Source organism: Aulonocara stuartgranti (assembly GCF_965226115.1).
Source record: "Aulonocara stuartgranti genome assembly, chromosome: 23".
Classification (NCBI taxonomy): Eukaryota; Metazoa; Chordata; class Actinopteri; order Cichliformes; family Cichlidae; genus Aulonocara; species Aulonocara stuartgranti.
The window spans coordinates 36,820,001-36,833,168 of record NC_138958.1 but is presented as its reverse complement, the minus strand read 5'-3'; the positions used below and the strand labels follow the sequence as shown (position 1 = coordinate 36,833,168).

Below are 13,168 nucleotides of genomic sequence, written 5' to 3'. Positions count from 1 at the left end.
TTGGAGTGCTAAGTTATCAGCTAATGCTAATATAGGAGTCCAGTCCATAGACACATATGTCTGGTAATCAGCTCTAAATAATGTGCTTATTTATTTTTTAAAGTACTTATGTGCTTGAAATAGGACCATGCACAATATTAACATTAGTCTTGACATTTGATAGAATTTCACTCATTAAAACTGGAGCACAGACCTTTTGAAATGTGCTGTACGTAAAGCAGTTCTAATGAAAAATACTTTGAATAGACATTTACACTGGAATTGCTGTACATGCAGTAGTTCCAATGAACTCCAATGAACTCCAATCGGCACAAACAGATCGGTTTAGTGAGCTGTATTAATGCACTTGAGTGGCTGTCCACTGTAGATAGATACATGCATAGATAGATCTATTTATCTACATTCACATGGCTATAGATATGTACATATGACAATAAAAATAGAAACCAGTGCTATCCAGAGGACCAGAATGAAAACTCAACAAAACAAAAAAGCCAGGTGACTTATTTACACGCTCATATTCACATATTTTTTGGTTTGTTTTTATATTTTTTCAGCGAGAAACAGATTTTCATTGGTTCTGTGTTATAATTTCCACAATATTAATCTCTTGACTGTAATGCTGTAATATGTATTATTGGTTCTTACAGCCAGTTTATTAACCATATAGCGTCCTCTCAGTGCTGTTTTTGTCTCACTTGTGATAAATTCTGAATATTTGGGGGGAATGTATGTTGTCATTAAATTTAAGGTCATTAACTTGAAATGTTTACTATACATTTACTACTATATATTTATTATGAAGTGGGTGGTGGGGTGGTGGGGGCACTGTCCAAAATGTCAAGAAAAGGTTTTGTATCAGGTTCTAAACAAGCTTTGTAATGGTCTAAATTTAAGAATTTGATTTTAAGTGAGCGTAAATGATTTTTGCTTTGTTTTTTTGTAGCAGGGCTCTGTGAACAGGACACAGAATATTTACTCTACCAGAATGAAATATTAGGCTGGGGAATTATTTGGAGAGTGACTTTGCATTTTAAGATACACCGTACTCTCTTGTTGTCACTGCCATTAGCGCACTGTTTAATGTTAATTTTGTTTTTGTCTAAATGTGTGAATGTGCTTGCAAGGTATCATTAAGTTGTGTAAATGAATCACACTTTTTTTTCTTCCTGTTTTACATCTCATGATTAAACTCTACATTACAAGTTCTTGGGTAATTTTTTTAAAGGTTGTAATTTGTCACTCCTGCATCTTTGATTCTCTGACCAGGTCCTTTGAGATGATCTGTCTGGGATGGGTCACCGATGAGGTCAAGCAATAGATGACTGCTCCAGTCTGTGATGTTCCAGATGGGAGTAAAATTTTCTCTAATTCCGTGACAAACCCACTTGGCTTTATGCAGCAGATAGACACAACCGATTGCATTGGGGCGGGGGGCAGCCCATCTGAAAGTGATCAGCGAGTAAGCTGCAGAGAATTACAACCCTGGGTTTGATGCAGATGATCAGTTGGCATTCCAAGGTTATTTTCAGCGGTTTTGATCTGTCTGATTCTTTTTTCATCACACAGGAGCATGATCTGGAATAATAATGATCTTACACCCTATTAGTTCTTGCACCACAGGGAGGTTAAAGGTCAAGCCCAGCCACAACTCATCTGGAAGTGGTAGCACTTCAGTGTCGTGTTCAAGGGCACACACACACACACACACAACACACACACACACACATAAAGACCAGCTTGCAGTTTGCTGTGTGATGAAAGGTGTGTTAGTTTGCCACTGTGCAGATCCCCTCTCTCTCTCTCTCTCTCTCGCTCTCTCTCTCACACACACACACACACACACACACACACACACACACACACAGGAAATTATTTTCTTCTCTCACAAATAAGAATCAACACTATTATGTCAAAAATGCTATACTTGACTTATGTGATTACAAGACCTTTGCATATTTTTATGCTACTATTTTAGTTGCCTTATATGGCTGATATAGGCATTCTTTGGTCTTGGTGCTGCAGCCAGGCTATTTAAAGCCTATCAGTGTAAGAGGTTTTTTTTCTCGGTCTATTGTGAGAATCTCCAAGAGGAGGAGCTCTGTATAGCCGTTTCAGTGCTTTCCCAGTTGCATAAAACTGCCCGATATAGAGACACTAAAGTACCGGAAGTTGCATGATATCCCTTCGTGAATAAACGTTTTTTTTTTTTTGTTTGTTTGTTTGTTTTTTTCTGGTTGGCTGGCAGTTGTTGGAAAGAAATGAAAAATATTTGTATGGTCATTTTTTAGAGTGATTAAATTTAAATTATGTTTTGTGATAGATAAAAGTCGTAAAATTGATCAAAACATTAAAGAGGCTTAAATAAAAATAAATAAATGCATTTGATCTACTCCAGGCTTTTATTCTGAAAGTCTGAATGTCTCCGGGAGAGCCGCGTGCTGCGGTCGCCTTGACGCCGCCTTGCCTCCTTGTAGTCCACCTCTACAACATGCAAATTACCGAGCAACTCCAATATATCGCAGATTGGTTAACTACACAGAGCGCGCGGCGCAGCGCGAGAGCAGGGTACGGCACGCGCTGGCATTGTATTTTTATTTTATTTTAAGTTGACCGTAGAAGCATAATTAGAAAAAAGAGAGATTAAAGAATAGCCCCGCTTTAATGGCAACAATGTTTTAACACTGTCGCCTCGAACCTGCAACTTAATCCTAATTGACTGTGGAGAGACTGGAAGGAGGAAGGCTGCGGGCTGCTCATCATCCCGGGACCGGAGTGAAACCTCACCGCAAAGCGTCCTGGTGTATCGGAATAATTAAGCGTGTGAGAGTGTGTGTGTGTGAGGAACCGCAAAGGAAAAGGGAGAGGACTGACGGAACCTGTGAAGTTTTGTAGTGTGTCAGCCTGTTTTATAAGGAGCTTCGTGGACTGTAGTGAAACTGTTAGCCTGCGCGTCCCCCTCTCCTCTTTTTAAAGGTGGTGGGTTACCCGCATTAACTGATGGACCAAGTACAGTGAAATTTGGACTTAAACATCGTCTTTCTTCAACAGTTTTATCCGGTAAGTGTCACTTTACGGTGAATGTAAATATTTTTCTGTCAATGTTCTGTCAGTTATGGATCAGATGTGATTTATGGAAAGTTTATTTCTGTTTCATTGCAATTAAATAACTGCCCCCCCCCCCCCTTTTTTTTTATTATTTTTTTTTTTTATTGGGGTTAGCTTAAATGATAAGGAATCCGCGTCCATTACGGGCACGTTCTAACTAGCTAAAGAATGTTGCAGTGCCGTAACCATCCAGTTTTATCCCCCCTTAAAAACCTGCTATAAAACAGAGGGTGTAGATTGTCAGAAAGCACAGGCAGAAAACAGCTTTAAAGAAAAAAATAAATAAAAAATAGTGCCTGGACTTGACAGGAACAGAGAAGGAGCTGTGAGTTTTCCTGAGGGGGCTCCATTACCTCGAGCACACCTGGCTGTCTGCCACACACAGTTACTGTATCATACGGCGCTGTTCTCCCCTATGGAAATTCGGACTGGTGTGCCTGTGCTCTGCTTTGTATTACATACAAGGAAAAATATATTTAAAAAAAAAGACAAAACTTTGGAGTGAGTGGCTCATTTTTAAAAGAGCTCTGCGCGGTAACAGATTGAAGCTGCCTCACACTTCGCTCTTCCCTCCTGGCGTTCGGCCATCACTAATTATATCTGTGGCGTATGAATATTTATTAGTGTTAGTGGTCACAGGTGTCTTTTAATGGGCGCTGCGTCATAAATTCTGACAGAACCGAGCCAATCAGGAAGCAGAGCCAGCCAATTAATCTCGTTACGTTTCACACGGCGCTGTTATAGCGTGCATGTTCACACTCTAATCACAGGCAGTTCAATAGATCTGCACTGCATTTGTGCCTTACTTCTAATCAGCTTTCCCCCTTCAATTAGAGGAAGTGCAAGTTAATGGGGAAAGCCCTGTCTGATTATCTTTAAGTTTGCTTAATTGAGTCTGGACCCCAATTTTTTGCTTGGATGAATAATGGTTAATAAGGTAATGCCCCAGTTATAGGCCCTGGATGGCATAACATTTGATTATTTATTTTTTTTAATCACAACTTTCCTGTCTGGCTCTCTAGTGTTAAGAGTTTTCTTTTGTTTTCCCCCCTCCAGCTTTGTAGCTCCATTGCTATAATACCTAAATAAAATAAAAAAAAGTCACCCAGGCACAGGGAATTATAGAGAGAGGGGAAACAAGAGCTGATGTTAATTGTGGATATCAGGTGGTGCAGTCGTGGTTAGTCCCCTACAACTGAACAAACTGTTTGCAGTGAAGGGGAAACACAAATATGTTTGAATAGGGTAGGTGTTGTCTGTAATGAGTTGAGTAGCCAAAAGGAAATTGGCCACAGGTGTGAGTGGTCTGCGGATTTCAGAGCCAGCTCTGGGTCGAGGGTAGAGCTTCTGGCCATGGTGAAACTATATTAGTGTGCTGTTTGTCAGATTGAGAAATCCTGCAGTTATGTATCAGAGAGCGGAGATGAAGTAGGCAGCGTGAGCCCACGTAATATTGAATCAGTCAAAAAAAAAAAAAGGAAGAAAAAAAAAAATGCTGGGGCAAGGGAGTTGAACTATCTCATGCCTGTTGAGTGGGTGGATGTCATAATTATCATTTCTCCAGGATTGTGGTGAAGGAGGGCCGCGGGCGCTGGCAGAATCTCTCACTGATATGTGGGTGTAGTGGTGGTGTCGACCCTGTAGGGGCAAGCCGCATCACTTCCAATCCAGAGGAGGAAAGGGACAAGTCCTGGAGTAATTGGTGCCTGGGAACACTGCAGGGGCGCTCGGGGAAAGTTGATAGACGGTCAGAGCGAGCGCAGAAACAAGGCAGCGCAGAAACACATACGCACTCTGAAGCCATGGACTGCTAGGGTGTTTGGGGGTGGGGCTCTAATGTGCTATCCCATGTCGGGCTGAAATGAAACAACCTCTAGCCTGACGCAACAAGTCAACTGTCTCGCATTCTCCGGCCCAAACTCCACCTCATTCTGTTTCAGCCCCCCAGGCTAAAAGCCGCCTGACTTTTAAGTAGTAGACGCACGCAACTGTTGGTGGGAGACCTTCAAGGGAAATGGGGAGAAAAGCCTGGGAGTAAACAAGGCTCTCTTTTCCTTCAGTGGAGAAAGGTTGCTGGCTTTTCGTGGTCGTGTGTCACAGCAGGAAGGTGTAAATTAGCAGGCAGGACTTGTCATAACACGATAAAAAAGTTCTTAAAATACTTTGTAATTGTAAGAGAAAGCAATCAGGAGCAGTTAAAGTGCATGTTTATGGTAGCACATTCCTGAGTAACCACAACATAACAAAGGAGTGACTGAGCACAAACACCTGTAAAATTCACTTCAGTTCAGTTTTATTTATATAGCTCCAAATCAAAGCAATAGTCACCTTTAAGGCGCTTTATATTGTAAGTTATTGTCACAGTCTGGCTGAGGCAGACTGTATGTGTTTGCAAGAGAGGACTCAAACGCAGACCAAAAACTGAACGTGACATGGATTTACAAAAAACAAGCCGTTTATTGAGGCTAGGAAACAAGGTACAAACAAAGAGCATAGGTGAAACTAAACAATAACCTAAACTGGGTGAACTAAAACTAAACATGAAAAAACCTTAAACATGGTGAACTGACATGGATACCTGAAGTTGTGACGTGCATGAGCAGGCGACCTGACAAGGAATGACTGAAGACACATGGACTAAATGCACACAGGAGGATAATGAGGGAAACGGAAACACATGGGGAAACAGCTGACACACATGAACATAAGGACATCACAAGAGGAGAGTAAAACTAAAAACATTGAACATAGGAACACAGGACCCCTTCAAAATAAAACAGGAACCATAATGAGACGCAGACATGACAACATGAACTTGACAACATGAGACTCTCAGACATGAAAGGGCAGGGGGGACGTCACAGGGGTTGAAAACACAAGGGGGAACTAATAAGCAAATGAACATAGGAAACCTAATGAGCTTAAACATACTATAAACATCAAAATGAACTAAAAGTCAAAACACTGGGTCATAAGACCAGTGACCAGTTGGGGCTGAGGGAAGGAAGAGAGGGATTTTCTTTCTTTTTTTTTTTTAAGTGCTTCTTGCTACACATAGTAAACACATCTGGGTCTTATCTGGGATCTTTTTGGCACTGACAGCTCAGATGTTTGGGCCAGACATGGTATTAATGTGGGTTATAATTAGTGTAGTGTGGACCAGATGTGGCCCAAATGTTGTAACACATTTAATATAAGAATTGTTTAAGGTGGACCAGTGCAGTCAGTCAGCGCCAGATATGGGCAATAAAAAAGTGCATACTTTGGCCACATTTTGGGGAAAACATTAATGTCTAGCAGGGATTAAATTATATTAGAGCATATTTTACGCTCTAAAATATGTTTATATATTTATGAGAACGGAGCTTGGTCCCCATAGATCTCTCGTAGTCTGGCTATTGAGTACTGCACATTTTCAACACACCTCAAAAACCTTTACAAGTTCAGCATTGTTCATTGTCTTGACACCAAACATTATCGCCAGCTGTTGAGCCTTTACCTATCCATCTTTATATTTTGCCAAGCACTTTATGAATATTGTAAAACCTTCTGCTGGAAAAGTAGCACATAGAATTTGATGGGCTGCTGCTAGCATTCTGATGAAATGCTCAGCGAGCAGATTATTTAGGACAATAACACCCCCCCCACCTTTGTTTGAAACGCAACACTCCCTTCTGTTGCAGCAGCGTCACGTGTGATGTGTACACATTTCTTGTGGCAGACGTGCAGCGTGTGCTGTGCTGCCTGTATATGCATTTAATCTGCAGTGTCTGTTGTGATTCCGGGAACTTCATTTGGCTCGGAGTAATCCATCTCAAAAACAAACAGGGAATTATGGGTGGCGTTGAGTCTTATATTTGACTTTGAAGCTTTTGTTCTGATAACAGGTTTTAGCAGGAGCTTAGAATGCTGTCCAGCTTCTTTAACTTCCCGCTGTGGCTCTCCCACTTAATTGGTCTTGAAAGGTCTTGTTTAGCTGGACGGCGCAGGTCAGCTCGAGTCTCTGCAGTTAAGTTGTCACACACTCAATTAACTGACAAAAAAAATGCACAGGCTGAAAGCAAGACACCTTGAACTTAATCTGCATTGAATTTGCTGTCTTATGTGTCCAGACAAGAATTATGTAAAAATATACCAGCTTTATCTTCCTTTTAAAAAGACATTACACCTTGGTGTTACTGATGCAGTCAAACAGACATAACATCTATCAATCTTCTCATCTAACCATCCACTCTTGCTCAATGGTGCCAGTCTGAAAATGTTTTTGACTATCGGTCCGTAAGCTCTGCCTCTGTCTGTGTGTACTGCTTAAGTCTGCTGCTGCATCTGATACTGGCAGCTCCAATGAGTCTTCTTATTTCCCTTGACCATAGACTGGATTTCCTTCAGGCAAATTTGCATCAGCCAAAGTGTCAGATAGGGTGGAGTTTTAGCTCTACTGGCTCTGCATCATAAAGCAAGTTATACTGATTCTAGTATGACACAGTAATGAATTATGGAGGCGCCTGGTGAATAAACAGGGAAAGGGCAGAGCAGAGGGAGAATCAGAATTGGTGGTGGGGGTGTGTGTGTGTATGATCATCTCCATGTTTCCCAAACAGTAAAAGATAAATCTGTGACTTTGTGCTAATCCTATTACCTTCAACGTAGCTAAAAAAGCTGCGCCGCCATCTTTCCATTTCTCCCATGAACACACATGGGCTCAAAGTTTGCACCCATATGTGAAAATGTGCAGTCGCTTATGACAATCATAGTCTAGATCCTGTCAGGTAAATATAAAACACATACAGGCAACGTTTACATATGGCTTGTAGATTTTTCTTCCCTCTTTCTTTGCTTTTAGTAGGCGTCTTGATGAATTGTCACTTGATCACATACCATTCAGCTGTTACTAATGAACAGAGCCACTAACAGATGTGGTCATAAAAAACAGCTTATGACTTTATAATACTTTGTTCAGTTAGTAAACTCGTCATGGTTTTGCTGACGAACAGTAAGCTAGAGTGTAGTACATAAGGCTGAATATCAAACTGATAAATCAGACTGATTACATCCTACCAAGTGTTGGATAATGTCTTGTTATTTGATACTAAATTTTAGTATATTTGAAGTAAATCTCATCAGTGTTAAAGAGCCAATCAGCAGACAGCATACTAGTGCGAAGATCTAATGATCTCAGTGACTGGCTGTCTAATGTGTAGCAGAGTTATACAGAGAAAATCTATGTTACAAGTACTTATTTGTAAGCTGTGTTTTAAAAAAATAGTTTCATATCTTCTCCGAGTAACTAAAGTCTAATTACCAAATGTGAAGAAACAACTGCTTTGATTCTACATCCAAAAAATGTTTGTTTTGTCCTGATAGGATATCCACTGAAGTTGAACTTGGGCCAGTCTGCACTGTTGTGCAATAAACATTTGCACAATATTTTAACCGGGCAAGTCATTATGAATACATTCATATTTATGGTGGTGGTCAAAAACTGGGAGGTAGCTAAAAAAGTTATATAAAGGTTAAGAACCAAGAGACATCTGAAAATACATACTGATAAACCACTACCCCAGGGGTGGGCAATTCCAGGCGCACATGCATCGATTGTTTTTTTTTTGAAAGGCTTACATCAGATAGCAGGTGGAGAAATTTGTACAAAAATTATTAGATTTGATGCCAATATCATAAAACTGCAATGCATGCATTAAAGAAAAGGCAACTACCAAGGCCGACTGTATGACAGATTTGATGAAACTCTTGAAATAATGGAGCAAAATAAGAGAGCAGGAAGCTGCTCTGTGTTTGACTGTAAGAACAATTAATCAGCCAGGACCAGATTTTCGAAAATCATTTCACATTTCCCAGAAATAGCCACATGCCCAATTTGAGGACGACTGTTAACTAATTGTAACATTACTGCAATGCGTGTGGTGACCCCCTTTAATTCCTGGCTTTTGTGCATTTTTAAATATTTGCATGAATATGTTGTAAAACAGCTCTGAGTTGGATCTCAAACATAAATGCGTAAATGGGTATGTTTTTATGTTCTGAAACTGCTTCTATGTGTAAAATGGTAAAATAACTTTCTTAATGGAGCTTTTCTATCCTAACGATCAATTTTAACAGTGAGGAAAACATATTGTTTAATCCTTGCTTTAAAAATAATCGAAGACTCTAGTTTTTGAATGATACCAGTCATAATTGCACAGTTAGGATATCCAGCGTGATCACAGTACATGACAATCCATCATGTCATATGAAAAATGTACTTACAGCTCGATTGTGTTTGACAATCACTTTATGTATTTGTAGTTTTTTTGGAAGGAAGTTTCTATAAATTCAAATTGAAAGTTTCAAAATAGACCAGTATTGGTATATTGCAGATATCTAACTAGAATGCATATGAAAATATAAAAATCGTTTTTTGTTGCGAGTTAGTATTTTTAGAGATTTAATATAATTTAAGTTTCTATTTTCAGATTTTCAGGTTGTCTATAAACTTGCCTGCATTTTTGTAGACCACAGAAACCAAGCTGTGATTAACTGACATGACAGAATGTTCTGGGTGGTGCCCTTTCTTTTGTTTATTCTCAGTAGCCAGGCCTGTCTACCTATAATATGTGACTCCTTTGAGAATGAAGTTTTTGTTTTTTTCCAAGTGGCTGATCTACACCTATTTATGGAGCGAATCATAAGACCGTCATTACCATTACCCTGTGGCCCTTTTTTTTATGGAGGGCATGCTTTAAAATTGACATTAGAAACAACTGAAAGGCTGAAAGGACTAAGGATGGTTACACTGGAGATAGAAAGATATGAAACACTCACTGAATATTCTCAAAGAGCTATCTCATAATGATATAACACAACAATCTCTATTAAAACTGTTTTCTACTTTATTTAGAGTATTGGCTTTGCTTTCAGTTGCCTGACTTTCCAGGTAGCACTGAAACTAGATTGAGCATAGTGAACAAATGTATCTACACTTTGCCAGTCCTGCTGGTGAGTCACTCCTGAATAGAAAGTGTCCTTTTTTTTTTTTTTTTTTTTTTTAAAGCGACAGTAAGGTATACAGAAACATACATCTGTTTGGTGCAGATGGGTCTTTTTACAAAACATACCTTGATCCTACTATACAGTGGCGTAACTCGCCTGCTCATTTCAGGAGAACTAATTACTGCGCATTAGTTAAACAGACCATTGGAAATGCAGGCCTTCTAAATCAAGCTTGCCAGGGGAGCTGAGCCACCCCCTCTTCCCTCCCTATCCCACACTGCCTTTGTGTTTCTATTATTAGTTCTATCATGCATATGTTCTCTATCAGAAATTAAGGCCCACCAGCAGAGAGCAGAAAGTGAGGAAGCTATGCAGTTACACAAGGTAGTGAGTAAGCAAAACTGTGGCGTTAACTGTGTCAGTTAATGGCCATAAAGATGTATTAGGTCTCTATGCATGATGAAGTTCAGTATCTGCTTATGACTTACCATTGGGATGAGCTCCCAGCTGTTAGAACTACTGAACAACATGAGAAAAGCAGAGAGCCAATCGAATTTCTTTCTTTTCATTTTTTTTTTCATCGGGACACTGATGATGTTTCTAAAGATGCAATCCTTGTAGCAGCCAGCAGAGCGTGTGCTATCAGCCTCGCTCCCCTGATCACCAAGGCTGTGTGCTTCCAACACAGCTAAAAGGATCTTTGTTGGCCTGTTTGAAAGCACAATACTTCCACTAAAACCTCCACCATGCTGAAACAAAGGGCCAGAAAGTTCAGTCAGTGTTAATATATATATTTTATAAAATAGATGTATATAGACCGTTAACAGGTGGATGCACTTTAGTTAACTAAAACTAAAACTAGGAGCTAAAAAAACGTTTTGAACTTTTATTTTTTAAGTTAAAATCTAAATCAGTCATACCTACTGCACTTACAAAACTAAAATCCAACTAAATATGTACAGCTGAAATGTCTTTAACATTGGTTTACTGGATTTGTTTTTATGCATGTTTGATTCAAATTTGAATAAATGCAATACAGTCACTTTCACTTGCGCTGGCACACGGAAAGTTTTGATAAACGTTTCAGCACAAGCACCGCAAGCAAAATGAAGCAATAGATCAACAATTCCGTTGGGAAACACATGATATCGCTCCATTCACAGGGACTTGACAGGCAAGAGCTCTGAAACCTGATCCTTGTACATGTGAATCCTCATTAACCATATGCAGAACAATACAATACATGTCAGATGTTGGCTCATATGTTTGAATAAAAGTTGTTTTGTAGAATCCTGATTCTAAACCTGCTTGGATTTCAGTCTCACGGTGCTGGTACAGATTATATTTACATTATTGCTGCGGGTGGTGAACAGGTGGATTAAACTGTCAGAGAACTTCAGACTTCAGTGAATTAAACTCTACTCTTTCAACCACCCTGTTGTCAGGATCCATTAATCATCGCAGCTGCAGGTAGCCTAGCAATGAGGAGGACTAAGGTCATAAAATGCTAAGAACCGAGGTGACTAATGCTTTTAAGAGCAAGTGAAAAGCCAATAATATTGTGAGATATCCACAAGACATCTCCATGATATGTCCAAAACACTAATTTGGAGTGACTTTTATCACTCTTGAGCGAGCTAAGAGAATGGCTCTATCCATCGGGGTGCCACTAGGGATAACAAGTCTTTCATGCTACATCAGGTTGCCTCCTGCAACAGAAGAAGGAATTATGCCTTATGGGCTATTTGTGGCTCTAGCGTGCTTTACTTTGACAGTGACGAGGACAGAACACGACTATGACTGTGTTCATATTATCTAAAAATAATGTTCGGAACTGTCAACCGGATGGTGTGCATTCATACTTAGTACAGTGCAAATCCAGGTCCTTGTTTTGTTGTCATATACTGTATCTATAGTGTGTGTGTCTTTGTCAGTCCACTAGAAACTATGACAAATGTACAGATGGTAAATAAGTGGTGCTGCAGTGTGCTGTCAGGGGTGTAAAGGGTGCAAAAATCAATGGCAAGCAAGGGCACACGAGCTGTTCAGTAAGGATGGCATGCTTAGTATGAACCCTGGCTTTGCAAAGGAATGCCCAATACAGTTGTCATTTTAAAGTTTGTCACAGTCAAGCTGTGATAAAGCCACATTCAGTCCATTCATACTGAAATGCTGTCAGCAGTGAGATGTCTTTGTCAGAATCCATAGCAGTGTGGATTTTTGGTGACTTTTGCAAAGGGACATGCTCCAAGTTTATCAGCAAAGGTCTGCTCAGCTGCATCGCTTTCTCACACTACTTATGTGATACATTAGATTACCAAGTAATGAATTCTGGACTCATCTGCCTGTTCGAAAGTGACTTGTCCTACAGAAATGTTGATAAGAATAAAACTTGATTGCGTTGTTTCTAGGGCTGCGTGATTATGGCAACCATATCATTTAGCTCAATTATTGAAATCTTGATGATTTAACACATTGGTCACCTGATCAAACATGCTGCATGTATTAAACTTTAAAGTTGGAGCAAATTTCATATAAGGAGAGGAATTTTTTAATTTTTTAGGTTCAGTGAGAGTGACGCATGGTTGTCCTCTATGGAGTTAGGCGTACACTAGCGGGTGTTATTGACCCTAAACCCAGTTTCGCAAGGGCAGCCAGACGTCCTGGCTTACAGCCTCCATTGGAGGATGTCTATGGGGGAAACAAGGGGCTGTTGTGTGCTTCAGGGGACCTGTATAGTAGCTATGGGGAAACAATGGAGAACTAAGACCAACAAATAACTGGCACCTCTGCCGAGCGCCACTGAAAGTGGACTGAGAGACCAGCAAAGTGTTTGAGGCAAAGGCAGCTGCAGGCAGACATCAGTGATCATTCCACAGGCTTTTTAAAACTTCCTTTACACTGATTAGAAAGATTACTTAGGGTCAAGATGAAAATGCTCCTGTGTAAAACAAAGGGATACGCTTCATTGATAACACACACAAAAGTGAGTTTCATATTGAAAATGCATGCAAAAAGTTTTTGGATATACTTATCTTTGGTTATTTAAAGTCATTTGGCTGCTTACATCATC

The 13,168-nt window shown here is 39.9% G+C and overlaps 1 protein-coding gene across 1 annotated transcript in view; it reads left to right on the top strand.

Annotated features, from left to right (window-relative positions):
* Positions 1-2,459: 2,459 nt before the first annotated feature.
* Positions 2,460-13,168, top strand: part of slitrk6 (SLIT and NTRK-like family, member 6) — a 23,413-nt gene continuing 12,704 nt past the window's right edge. Inside the window, exon 1 of the mRNA XM_082523853.1 lies at positions 2,460-3,060. The gene's annotated coding sequence lies outside the window, so the exon portion shown is untranslated. The remainder of the gene's footprint in view (positions 3,061-13,168) is intronic.